The sequence below is a fragment of the Embiotoca jacksoni genome, unplaced genomic scaffold, assembly GCF_022577435.1.
Source record: "Embiotoca jacksoni isolate LCO1_2020_lvr unplaced genomic scaffold, fEmbJac1.0.p SCAF_21, whole genome shotgun sequence".
Classification (NCBI taxonomy): domain Eukaryota; kingdom Metazoa; phylum Chordata; class Actinopteri; family Embiotocidae; genus Embiotoca; species Embiotoca jacksoni.
This window is the reverse complement of record NW_027185352.1, coordinates 6,796,941-6,811,573: the sequence shown is the minus strand read 5'-3', so window position 1 is coordinate 6,811,573 and position 14,633 is coordinate 6,796,941.

Below are 14,633 nucleotides of genomic sequence, written 5' to 3'. Positions count from 1 at the left end.
GGTTTTGTCTCCACTGAAGTTGCACTTGTGCCACCACTTTCTTCAAGACGAGTGTCAGCATCTCAAAACAAAGCAAAAATAAGTCACACCAATCCACCAGCTAATCACTTCTCAGAAGGGAGTTCAACTTGAACTGCTCAGAGAACAAGTGGATTTATGTCACTTCACACAGTTCTTTTGTTTTAACAATGATATCTTTACACAATATCTGTTGGTTAGCTTGTTCAGATGGTAAAGTTCCTCCTTACCTGCTGCTGGAAGGCAGGAAGTAAAAAAAAAAAAAAAAAAAATAGCAGCATATAAACACACATACACACACACACACACACACACACACACACACACATTCTTATTGTTTTATTATACTTTCTATAATCTTTGAGGAAAACTTGACATGCATTGTAAAGAAAATGGCAAAAAATAAAGCTAGTAATACAATTTCCTGTAAAAGGGTACTAATTAATATAATTTTAAATGAAATTAAAAGCATTACGTTACTTGTGATATTTCTTAATTAATGCAGAGACCATTTCACACACACACACAGCAGAGATCATTCTGTGAAACATGTCAATAATCTTACCTCGTGTCATGTCAAGTCTCTCCACTGTTGATTCCCTCTCACAAAGCTCAGGCTTAACCTCCCTCTAGTGACTGGAAACTGACATTACAGCACTCTCCATGGACAGCAGAAGCTCATACTGCTTTCCCTACACACACACACACACACACACACACACACACGTGGAATCTCTGTCAGACAAATATATCATGGTATATCCATCCGTCCGCCGGCCGCATTATTCCAAGCCTGAGAAATGACAGAGAAATGCAGGAAGTCGTTGGAACATAAACAAAGCGCAATGGAGGAAGCAGGGGTCAAGGCGGCGCTTCCTGTTCCAGAACCACCTCCGTGAGCCTGCATGCAGACAACAGGCAGCCGTGACACAGTGCAACTCAACTTCTCTTATTCTTCTCATTATCAGATGCTTGAAAAACTGCTGGCTTTGCATGTTTACCTCATCAGCAAAACATACCATGCAATTTAGAGGAAGTGGGTGTACATTCAGTGCAAGCCAACAGCTAGTATTATATACAGATTAAGTTCAGTTTTCATGAAACAAAATTTGTTAAACTTCTGTCTTTGAGAAAGTAAATGATTTTATATTGAGTTTGGTGGGTTTTTGTATTTCCTGTTTTTGGTTTTATTGATTAGAATTGATTTAACTTGGCCTAAAAATGTGAAAAACAGTTCCTCAGTCACCAGAGCCTTGTTTTATGTTAGGAGTTTTTACTTAAGAATGAAAATATTGTTTAAAAGTTAACAAAAAAATAATATTTTCTGTAACTGTCTGGCACAAGTGGTGCAATCAATAACAATTGTAGAATATTATTGTTGTTTAAATTAATTTCTTCACTGCGGATAGTCTAAGAAATTGACGACATCAGCTGTCAGCAAACTGTTTCATCTGTACTTTGAAATGGTTTAGATTAGGGACTTCCTGTAAATGAATGAGCATCTAAAATATGATAGACTTATAAAAGCAGAAACATAACCAGACTTTGACCTCTTCTGTCCAGCAGCCTCACACTGCAGCCAGTTTTGATTTGCTGTTTTGTTTTTTTCCTGTTTTTAATTAGTATTTTTTGCAAATGAACAAATAAAACCTGTTCAAAGTCATTTAGGGGTCATGAAACCCACCATTGTCAGATGTCCGGTGTGGATTAGATTCATTTGCCGGCCAGACAAAATGGCAGCATCTGGCCAGCATTATTATTATTATTATTATTATTACAGCATATCATAATGAGTTCATAATCTGGTATTATTGAAGCATTTGGTATTATTCTCCAACTCAATTACAGTAATAGGAGTATAATGAATTCAAGGGGTTTACATTTTCAGGATGTAAGCGCTCTCGCTCTCGTTCTCACACACTGACAGACAGATCCACAACTCACAACAGTCACCTCAGTTTCCATTTTGATTCTTACACGCTACTCCGAATAACATGTTTCTAAAAATGTGCTCACTCAGTTCCTCTGTTTCATTCATCTTTTTCTTTGCTGTTGTTCCAGCACTGCAGCCCACACTGCGCTTTGGACCACAACGCTCGCTGTATTCCACTCAAACGTCTTATCAACACTTCAGAGAAGACGCAGTGTATCAAAATTCAAGGGAAGACATATGGTATACATGAGAATTATCTCAAAAGACTTAGTGTAGTGTATACACAGTAGCATCTGTATCTTAATGGTCTATCAGCAGTGGTGAAGGGAGAATATGAGAGCTCTGAGGGATTTTGGAGAAAGGATATGATTGCATTTATGTCCCATCAAACAGCTTGCTCGATTCAGGGGAATGCCTAATATATGTCTGTATTTGGTCGCCAGCTTACATCTGTCTGCTTATGGATTTATGACTTCCAAACTATTTGGGAGAAAAAAAAGGCGCCTCTCGACAGAGCCAGTGACTAATAACTAAAGCCGACAGGGATGGCAGGCAAACACACACACACACACACGCGCGCGCGGGGATAGACATAACGACAAGGCTCGGCGACAAGGAACAAAGGAGTCGAAATCTGACACATTCTCTCTGACAGTAGGATAAAACTCACTCACCCCTCGAGCCATGCTTACACACATGCACAATTTACTTCTTTTTCTGTCATGCAGCGTTTTTGTCACAAACATGCACATAATGTTTCCACACATAAAACAGGCCTGTCCACACACTGAAGCTTTAAAAATCTCCACAGTGAGTAGGTTTCTTTATCTCTTCCTCAGTAAACACAGCGGTAGATACAACTGTGTCCGTGCAGCTAGACCCAGTGACTGTTAGGGCTTTTTTAACAGAATGAACGCTGAGAGCAGTTCGGCTTGGTACAAACAGAGTCCAAACGAAAAGCAACACTTATACAAGCCAAGATTCTATTTTAGTCATGTTGGATGACCGCAGCCAGCCCAATCTTGCCCAATCGCAGCAAATCTTTCAACTGCTCCATGATTTATTTTTCCAAAGGGTGCGGCAAAAAAACAAAAACATCAGGTAACCAACATGCCAAAGCCAACAAATCCTCCAACCCATGTGACCGTATAGGTTCTTTGTTCCGATTGTTTCCTAAATTAGGTTTTGGCACAAAAACCACTTGGGGTCAGAGGACGATAATGGTATGTGTTGTAATGACGACTTGAACCGTGTTGTGCGTTAGAGTTACTATTTCTTTAAGCAGCCTTTGTTGTCATGGCAACAGTAAATGCGATTTTAAGGAAACCTTCCCGATTCGTGGTTGGAAAATGAAAAGCTGTCTCCTTCCCTAAAGGCCACTGTTGCATCGATCCATCCACTCAACCCAGCCTGTCCTAATAAGAAAAAACCTCACGTGAACTACGCCTCTTCTCCCGCTGTTCTTAAACAACCACTAGAGGCCGCTTAACTTTAAAACATTGCTGTGGGTCGTACTAAGCTACTCGCACAAAAGACTTATGGGGTCTTTTTTTTTTATTGAGGAGGACAGTGTTTTGAAAGTATTTTATTTTAGTTAAATTTTCGTTCTTAAACATTATACTGTTATTCATTTATGATGTTTAAAGCTATTGAAAGTTCATCTCACTGAAGGATTTGGATTTGCCTTCTGGTGGACAGGTCATGTATGTTTTGTCTAGCTGCTTGCTGAGTCTGGAAAAAGGGTTGATGAGAGCCATAGGACTCAACCCAAACAGTGACTTTGTGGGCCACAAAACTAAAACAATGAGCTGAATCTCTATAGAGGTGAGAGGAGGTTCAGAGTCAGGGGATGATTCACTGCTGGTTGGCCTTGATTACATAGTCATTTGACCCATTGTTTACTTAAAAATACTCTAAAAGGGCCGTTTTAAAGCTCAAAATCTTCAGCCTACATAGTTGATATTAAATGCAGTCTGTGTGATAAAGAACGCAGGCTGAATGTGTTCTGACATCTGGGCAGACGTGGTGCGGAACAACAATTGCACATTGAGACTTTAAAATAAGAGGGTGGAGACAAATGAGGGAGTCGGCACTGACAACAAGAATAATGAAACAGGGAGATAAGGGGAAAACAAGGGGAGATGTGGAAGAAGGTGGAAAGGTGAAGAAGATGTGAATGAGTGGTGGTGGTGGTGATGGTGGTGGTGTGGGGGGTGGGGGGGATTGTATTTGAGAGAGGCGGTTAATCCCCAGAAGCATCCTGACGGCAGCTGCTCTGTACAGATGGGGACGAGGGGATGCTGAAACACATGCGCGCGCGCACACACACACACACACACACACACACACACACACACACACACACACACACACACACTGTGTCAAATAGAAGAAGAAAAAAAGCACTATCGAATGTTGGAACCCTTTTCTAACACCCTCGAGGATCATGCTAAACATAAGGTAAGGGAGCTTGGTTGTGTTCCATTATTTCCCACTCTACAAAGGCCACTGGAGCTGTGTCATCAGCTGATTAATGAATACAGTGCTCTTTCTTTCTCTCTCAATATGGGATCTGGATGTTTTCTATCCATTTCACCCTACAGCAACGAAGTTTGAATGCTGGCATTGTCTGGGGGATGTAAATGTGTGGCTGCACCTATGCCAGTTCCAAATGAACTCATGATCATATTCTACACAGCGACACTTGGTGTGCAGTGTAGCTCGAAGTTGTTAAAAAAAAAAAAAAAGTTATGGCCTGAATCCATTTGCTCATCGGGCCTTCTTTAAAGATTTGTCCCTTTGGTATAAACAAGCTTTACTGCACAATACACTAAGAGTCTCAACACAATAGTCCCGAGACATAAAGTAAACTGAGAGTAAAGAGAAGTATCAGAAAAGCACAAAGGAGCAGAGGAGCCAACAGGCTCATCCTGGTCTCTTCAACTGGAACTGACAGTCTTGTTATATCTGACATTTCAATAAAAGGGAGATCATTAGGAGTGGATAACAATTAATCAAAGTCATGATAGTTTGATTTATACATTTTGGAGGTTGGATAGGACAAGACCCCCGGAGCATGGACGCTGGGGGACACGGATTTCGAAAAGTTACTTTCATTTTAGTCTTGTCTACAGCGGCCTGTTTAAAGAAACTGTTGAATCGAACAGTAGCATGGTATCAGACAGGAAAGACTGGATGAACTTTTCACTGTTGAAGGCAGGACTGTGTGTGGAGATGGTACTTCTGGAGCGCCTGTTGGATACGTGAGCTGTTTGAAATATTTCATTGCAGAGTTTGAGAGTTAAAGTGACCGCACTTTCCAACTGCCTTATCTGACATGAAGTTCAGCACGGGGCCTTTGCTGCTAAATTGACAAATCAAACATTTGAAAGAAAATACATCAGAAAATATGGCGTGAAAGCAACCATCCTCCATCTTATGTATTTTACCATTTTTAACCGAGATGCTGTTTGTTTGTTTTTTTCATGCTTTTGGCGCCGTTTCCTTGTTAATCTATCATCGCCGGTTCTATTTAAAGGTGGAGGATTTATTGTCGGCCGAGACGTGGAGGTGAGGTCACGGCCTATCAGAGCGGCGCTGCCCGCGACAATAGCCATTGTCCCTGGGACCAACAGGAAGTGTCTGCATGGGACTTCCTGCTGCAGATAGTGTACCTCTGGAGGGCAGAGAGGTGTGTGTTTGCGCATGGGTTCATGTGCGTGTCACGCTGATGATTAGGTCTCTGATTGTGTAGTTGATGTCATCTCTTGTTGTTGTTGATGTCTCCACCTCTGTCACACCTCTTTTTTTTTTTTTTGTGTTGATTTAAATGCAGTGCAATAAAGGTGCAATAAAAGTGCAATGCTGCTGTCAATTTTACTTTTACTTTTATTTAAACCTACCTTATTTTAAAATTCTGATATATTAGGTTGACAAAGGACGTTTTTAGATGAAACCACTGTTTTACAGCCTCATAATGCTATATTTTAGTGTGAAGGAATTTGATGTGGATGCATTTTGAACCTCAAGGTCTCAGGCAGGCACGACATACAAACTTAAAAGAGGGGTTATGTGATTGTGATCAGGCCTGTGAATCCCCCTCACTATAACAAACAGCAGAGAACGGCATCACTTTGCTCGAAAAAAAAAATCTGCTTGCACCCAACAAAATTGCCACTTACTTGCTACAATATCACAGTGTTTGAAATGTGCTGGCCCAACAATGGAGCCCTCCGTACCGCTTTCTATCTCAGTGTCTCCCCCCCGTAAAATTACAGGCACGATCAATTTTGATAATGCAAGGGAGCAGCGGTATCCGGTGCAAAAATAACCATCTTGATTATTCCTTCTCATGGAGAATTCGTTTTTTTTTTTTTTTTCCCCTACTCTGTACTTTCTTTGCCTCTCCAAGGTAATGGTAACAATTTTCTCTTTTCAGTCCCACTCGAGGCCTCTTTCTCTTACTCATTGGAGAAATGTGGAGCTGCTGTGAGTTTTTGGGGGGGGGGTTTTTCTGTCTTTTGCTTTAAACCCTTTTGACCTACAAAGTAGGGTTTTGTTGACAGATTGATGCTTTCACACAGTGACATTAGCTGAATCGCCGGTGTTCAGAGGCCCGCGGTGCCACTCTGGAACAAATGCCCTGGAATTTTCCCAAATAATCCCCCTGTGTGCCTGTCTGTGTGTGGCACAGCGTTGATCTCCGGGGAAAATGGAAAGCATCTATCTATATAACTGTCTGTTTGTCAGTCAGTCTGTCTCCCTGCCTGCCTTTTACTAATAGTTGTCTTTATCAAAGGGGGATGAGGGGTAGAGGGGCAGTAACCTTTGATGTGAAGGGGGGGCGGAGAGGGGCAGGGGCAGGAAACGTGGGATTTCGTGATGACAGCTAAGGTATTAACACTTGGTGACACTGGTGCAACACGGTATTATACCCTGACAGCAAAGATACAGAAGAGCGTGAGTAAAACAGAGAGAAAGAAAGAAAGGGAATTTAATGCATCCTGCATTAGTCAAGACTGTGATGGAAGAATTAACCTTTTTCTGCCAAGGTTGTGTTCCAGCATTGTCTTAAATCAATTCAATAATCTTACCATTCTCAACACAGAAAAGAGCTACAAGCTGTCTCCCATCTACAGAAAGTTTCATTGAACATTAACTTCATGTCACCATAACAGCCAAGGAGAGCTCTTTGGGTTTACAGCAGTTTGTACTCTCCTATCATTAAACTGCATATTATCACTTGGTGGCGGTGGAACAAGCTGTAAAGACAAGATTAACATCACCTTTTAAAGTTGAATGTGTTGCCAAACTGTTGCCTTATTACACACCCAGCAGATGCAATGTAACTGAAGCATTCAACCAGAGTCGTGTTTGTGGCCAGCTGACGTTCGCGTTGCTTTTTACTTCATTTTGATCTCCACAATGTTGAGATTTAAGTAAAGTGCCCGACTTGTTACCTTCTCGATGCTCCATGTTTACCAGCTGGTTGCTAACTTGCAGGACAGGTAGCACACGGTGTTTTTTTTTCTTCCCCTCTACGAATTAGTGCAAAATTGCAATGTCAAATCGAATCGAATGAATATAATGTAACAAAAACATGAACTTTTGTCCGAACATTCAAGTGTGAAAACGTCCTTAATCCAAAAATAACTCCTCGAATTCCGTAAAAACAGCTGACAACACAGCAGTAGCACAGACACACTGAACATCGTCAAAGTGTCATCGAATTTGTGCCGCTGTGAAAACAGAGTTCATGTCTTTAGCTCCTGAATGTGGCCAGGGCAGGCTGACTAATGTTGTCTTTACATTCACATACAAGGAATTGTCAAGCCTCACTCGCAGTGGGTCACAGCTGAGGGGAGTTCAGAGGGTCCAAGACCTGCACTGCCAACACCCCCCCCCCCCCCTTTGCCCAGACACACACACACACACACACACACACACACACACACACACACACACACACACACACACACACACACACACACACACACACACACACACACACACACTGCCTCGTCAAAGGAGCCTTTGTGCGCTGTTGTTTTTTCAGGGGAAATAGTCTCTTTATTCCTCTTTGGGGAATATAAAGCAGTGATCACCTAATCACACACTCGGAGAAACCCTGTCTACCCCTTCACACACACACACACACACACACACACACACACATAAACACACACAGACATCGAAATACAAATATACATGTGTTCATCCACATGCAGAAGCGCATACTCTGCTTGTCTTGACACATGTAAATGATCATACATATGTGCACACGTTTGGAGACCTGGGTAAATGCAAACACACACACACACACAGTAACAATGGGTCATTTATGTCCCTCTCTGCACCCCACATTCATACTTGGCAGGCGGTTGACGGCTCTGTTGTTTCAGTGACCTGCAGGAGAAGTTATGAGCTCTTAATTTATACATCAGGAAACACACCTCTTTCTCTCTGTCTCTCACGTGCGGCCAAATATAAATACACTCATTATTTGAGTTTGAACTGTTCTTTATAGACAGCAACCGTCAATAATGTGAATATTTAAAAGTGTTATTGGAAAACTGAGGAGAAAACACAGTCGAGAGAAACCCGGAAACCTTCAGCTGCCCCGGGGCTGAGTGTAATATTCATGATGGTTGCAGGACAGTCGTGGTGTGGCAGCAGCATATACAGTAGGTTTGGTGTGCCACGCAAAAGAAGGAGGGAAGAGGTGCTATATGATTATTGAATCCTCTAAAGTAAGATGTGTGTGTGCGGTACCCGTTGAGTGCTGTGCTCTCCCCTGGGAACGCAGGCACAGCTGAGAGTAAATGGCAATTACTGTGTTTAACTGTTTCATCCGCGCTCAGAGGCTACCATACATCGCAGATTCCACAGAACATCATTAAAACACACTTAAGTACAAGCGCACAGAGACACACACACACACACACACACACACACACACACACACACACACACACACACACACACACACGCACTCTCTCTCACACACACACACTGTCGCGTCGTGTCTGGTGGGTTATTCATGCTTGTCACATCGTCATTTGCTCAACCGTGATGGAGTGATACAAATACCGGCAGACATATTTCAATATTCTGCTGGAGCAAATTATGATATCTGATTAGCAAATGATGGGAAGAGGGCCTCACACACACAGACAGGTACACACACACACACACACACACACACATACAGGGCAATGCATCACACAAATACCCAGAGTTCATTGGAAATCCATGACGTACAGCTGATGGATAGACCCATCAGTAAAGTGTTAGGATGTGGTCATTTACTAGGATGATTTGTGATGCCTGTACTGTTGTAGAGGATGCTAGCATGGGGGCGATGTGTTACATGCAAGGCTTCAGTTGTGCTCATCTTTATGAAGTATTGAGTGATCTATGGTCAAAAGCATATTATGAAATATATTTAAAAACATATAAAGAAAGAAGTGTGAGATAAAAATCATGTAGTGATATCATAATAAGTCAAAGCGGTGGCATCTTCTAATCTTTGACCCCTCCAGAAAAATGCATTGTTGGATTGTGTAGTCGGGTGTTCCTTTAACTAATCAGTATTCATTAGAGCATGCAAAATAGTGCAAAACCCCTTCAAACTGAAACAGTGGGCTACTTCAATCAATGAAAAACAAGTTGTTGTACTATACTGGCTGTGACTGCAGGTAACATAACAGGGTATGTGTTGGATTAAATGCATGATTTTATTATTGTCTATGCCTCGGCAGTTGTAATATTGCCTTGAGTTAATGCTGTTTACATTTACATTTCTTACAGCGGAGCAGCTCAGATATGAGTTTTGATAGAAGAAGAAAGGAGGCAGAACAAACAGAGGAGAGAGAAAGGTACCTTCTCTCCACCTAAATATGAGTTGGCATTTGACAGGAATGTGTCAGACTTGTGTGAGTAATGAGCGAGAACGACTGTGTGTCTATGTGTGCGTGCACAAACAGATTCAGAGAAACGGCAGATCCTCGCTCTTGCTGCTGTGCTGGTATGTGCTGTTGCTCCACAGACAGACAGACAGACAGGTGTTCACCGGCCAGTTGGCTGCCATGGTTGCTGGGCTGGCACAATGAGGTGGTCAGCATGAAATGGGTGGTACTGCATATGTGTGTGTGTGTGTGTGTGTGTGTGTGTGTGTGTGTGTGTGTGTGTGTGACTCACTTCCACCCGCAGGGATTCAGAGCAGTGCCAGCCGCCAGGCCCGGAGAACATTACTCACCGTCAGGACCGACATCTCCATTTTGATGCACACACACACACACACACACACACACACACACACACACACACACACACACACACACACACACACACACACACACACACACACACAAATATTCAGCACACCACTGAATAATAAGGTGTCCTGCATTCCGAGGCAAAATGTGCCCACCTGCACACTTCACCCGCAGTGACTGGCCGAAGGAATGCAAAAGCATTGGGAGACTTTGATATTAACTGTGATTTGTAGCTGCAATTTAAAAAGAAATCATTAACATTTCAATTTTGAGAGATGTTTCAATGAATAAAAACAAACCACATGTCTAATTTCACAACAACAACAAAATCTGCTGATTGCTTTACGGCACAAAGATCAGTGGTGAAGAATTTAGGGTCCGTTAGTTCAGTAAAAGTAGAAATACCTGCGTGTTTAAATGAGGAGTTTATATCAATCAGTCATACAAAATTCAGCAAAAAGAAAAAAACTAAACCAAATCAATATTTGTGTGTTAAAATGGCACCAAAATCTTGTGCAGTTTTTCAAGGTACTTGGCAGCTGGGTTGTTCCAGCCGTCTCGGAGAACATGCCACAGTTCTATTATGGATTAATGCTGTCAGTCGTCTCTTCTGTCTGTCTTTCTGTCATGCTGCAGAATCACACTCGGATGCTTTCCTGACGGGACTGCATGATGGATACGAATTTGAAGAATTCATCGTAAGTGTCTGAAACGTTTGCTCTTTGCTTTGCTGCGTTCACACTCCAATTATCTGACTGTTATAAATGATGCGGGCTGTAAGAGCTTCACATGTAGTTACTGCAGAAGGAGGTGTAAACCTGAGCAGCTGCAAGATGGCTGATTTTTCTCTTGTTCGGTACAAAATGAGACTTCAAGTGCCGCGTGACAGTGGAGCATCTCCATTACAACACTGGTGAGAAATAAAACAGCTTTTACCACAAAGCAAATCAGGCTTTGGTGCTGAAGCTGTGTGAGTGACACTGATCTCTCTGTGCATGTGTGTGTGTGTGTGTGTGTGTGTGTGTGTGTGTGTGTGTGTGTGTGTAGGCCTGATCTTCATCCATCCATCTACCCATCCATCCATTTACTCTAAGCTCTTAAGCAGTGCTGCTGTTAAAAAGTCCCCTAAAACTCTAAGCCAAGAGCGATAACATGAGCGGCAGGAGGATAACGCTGATGTAATGTCAGACGCACACAACTGACACCCAGTGTTACTCTCGTGTTAACAAAACCCATCACGATCTGTCTGTCCGTCTGAAGGCACGCTAATCTGCTCTTAATCACGGGCTCTTATTTACGAAAAAAAAAATACATTTTTATTATTATTAATGCAGTGGAGGGGGAGGGGAGCGAGGGAGAGGAGAGGAGAGGAGAGGAGGATGATGGTGCTAGTGGTGATGGTGGTGATGATTTTGTGATTAAATGATGCCATCGTTGTGTTCATGGATTAAGATGGGCATGGAAATAGATTAGTTCTGCAGTGGTTTTTCATCATGATTGGCAGGCCTCCAGAAACTCACTCCCTCTCCCTGCTCTTCATCTCTTTCTGTCGCTCTCCCTCTGTGAAGCAGAGCTGTGCTGAAGGGAACGGTTTGTAGGCTGAGAGCACCACCAGCTGGTGGAGAAAGACATGACACTGTTCTGTCACATAACTTCACTCAGTTCAACTGAGAGCGGGACTGCGTAGTGGTTACTCTACAAAAAAAAAAAGGAGCGTTACGAGATTAGTGATGTCGGAAACTGTAGTTGATGTGTCCTGTTGAAGTCACATGATCATCCAGAGTAAACGCCTCTGCATTAGTGCATTTACTGTTTGAGCTGATTACTATGTACTCTTAATCATTAGCTACAAATGAAAGGAAAACCTGAATAAATGAGCGGAAAAACATAAAGAACGGGAGATGCATTAACAGAATGAAAGTGATGTGGCGGCATCACCATCATTAAAACATCAAAAGGGGATCTAGCTTTATGAGGAAGCACACTTCAAAATGACATGCAAAGGTGAAGAGCAGCTATAGCTGGCTGTGTGTCAATTTGCATTTTTACATACTTACACTTCACCGGCGCTGGCAGCGGTAATCCTGAACCAACTGCACATACCTTTTTTATGATTTTCCTTTTTTTTTTTTATCAGATCTTGGCTTATTTTTTGGTTCCATCCACTTACTTAGAGGTTAATCAGAGTTTTATGCGGGTGTTGTGTCAGTAAGGCTTGTTCAAAAGAACATGAATCAATCTTACTTCGCTGGTGTAGTCGAGGCAGACGTAGGCTATGTGCTGCACAGTAACATAAGTGCCCCAGTGCATACATTTTTATGTGGGCCCCTCCCATCCCAACTCCCTTGTCACCTATTTTTCGAGTTGAAATTGGGGGTCAAGAAGGATGCAGCTGTTGTGGCATCACACCACATAAATGCAAGTTGTACACATCCACACAAAAGGGTTTTTGTCTCAGTACCACCATAATGTTGTTAGACAGAAACCATCAGTGTGTTTACTGTGTGTGTGAAACAAAGGGCACGAAAACACTTTTCAGTAAAATATTGAAACAAAGCCAGCAGACATGTTGGCGGGTGAAGCAGTCAAATGTTACGGTTATTTGCTCTAAAATGTAGAACGGCCGTGTGCGATTTGGGACAACACTACCCTGTCTAAATTAACGCACTATGTATGTAAGTGTGCCACATGAACATAAAGGAAGTGCACGAACTGAGACACGGCCCTCCGTCTCCAAGAAAGCGTTGGGAAGATAATGTAATTGCTGCCTAGATTATTCTCACTGACTGTGAAGGAAGAGCTCCGCTCTTGTCTCAGGCAGGCAGTCAAGTTAGATGATGAACGCACAAAGTGCAGGAGTCTCGCATGTGGTTCGATTTAGGTTTGTGAGTTAAAGGAGAGATTGTACATCCAAATACATCCTGTCACTGTTGAACTCTAACCGAGGGATGTGACACTCTTAGTATCAACATTTTGCTACTTGGCAGATGAAAGCCTAAAAAACATTTTCTCATGCTGTTCTCACCCACAATCCTCTGCGCAGCGGACGATACATCACTAATGCTCCGCCCAGTTGCAACTTGGAAAAGGAAGAAGAAGAAGTAGAAGAAGAAGAAGAAGAAGTAGAAGAAGAAGAAGAAGAAGAAGAAGAAGAAGAAGAAGAAGAAGAAGAAGAAAGGGAAGCGTACTCATTTCAAAGTCGCATCCCTTTTCCTTTTTGCGTTACAGATCGCGACGGATATGACCCAGAGGGTCAAAGTTCAAGGTGCATTTTTATAACACAGTCCATTTGTATGCATACTGTATGCAACAGTACACAGTTTGTAAATGGTAGCTGGAGTGTGTACTAAAAGTAAAAAAGAAAAGTATGCAATTTATCAAACTTCTGAATCTATCTGGAGGCGTATTTCCATCACAGTAGTGTGGTTCACTGATGGGTCTCACTATAAGAAGAATCTGATGTTTCTCACTTGTTTTACTGTAACAGAGGCAGATCTGAGACTCTGAATGATCCATAAACATGTCCGACAGCGTCTCAGTGGCAGCCTGTCTGACCTCACCAGCAGCACCCTCTAGGACCTAGGTGGTGGTTGTTCTGTGTTTCACACAGTGCTGACAATAGACCAACATCTGCAGAGATTGAAGAAGTAATAGCTGCGCTGAAGAGGCTACATGTTGAAAGTGTTGAACAGCATTAGCACGGATTTTCCGTGCATCCAAAGTGTACAGTAAACGTGTGAAGTTTTAGAAACAGAGACTGACCACTCTTCTGTCCTTCAGCATCAGTGAGCAGCAGCCGTTGCTCCTCTTTTTGCCTCCTCATTAGGATTCTGTGAGTAATGGACACACAAATATACCAAACACACACACAGTTTGATTCTAATTGGGTGACCGAAAGCCACTGATTTCATCTGCTATGGTGTGAGACCACAATCTCACCCAGAGCGACCAGCGCTGCAGCCACACCGCCCAGTCTGAAGAAGACAGGGGGAGCACGAGGAAGAAGGAAGGTTAAAGAAAAGACAAATAGAAGACAAACTGGCCTGAGAAGAGGAAGGAGAGGGAAAGAGGAAGAACACAGCAACAACAACAACAACGACAAAAACACAAAGTGGCGCAGAGTTCATTAATTAGAATTTCAAATTGGACAAACTCAAGATGACAGCGTTGCGCTTGTCAAATCAGATCATGCCCCGGCGGGGTGAGAGAGAGGGAAGAGAGGGAAGGAGGCACACTGCTCAGAGCCAAATATCACTCTTAGGAGCTGAATGGGTGCCATCTCTCTCTCTCTCTCTCTCTCTCTCTCTCTCTCTCCCATTTCCTCTGATTATGCCGACCGCCTCCCCTCTGTCCCCGCGTGAATGTCACGGCTGCCTTAACAAGAAGTGACAATTAAAACATCATCG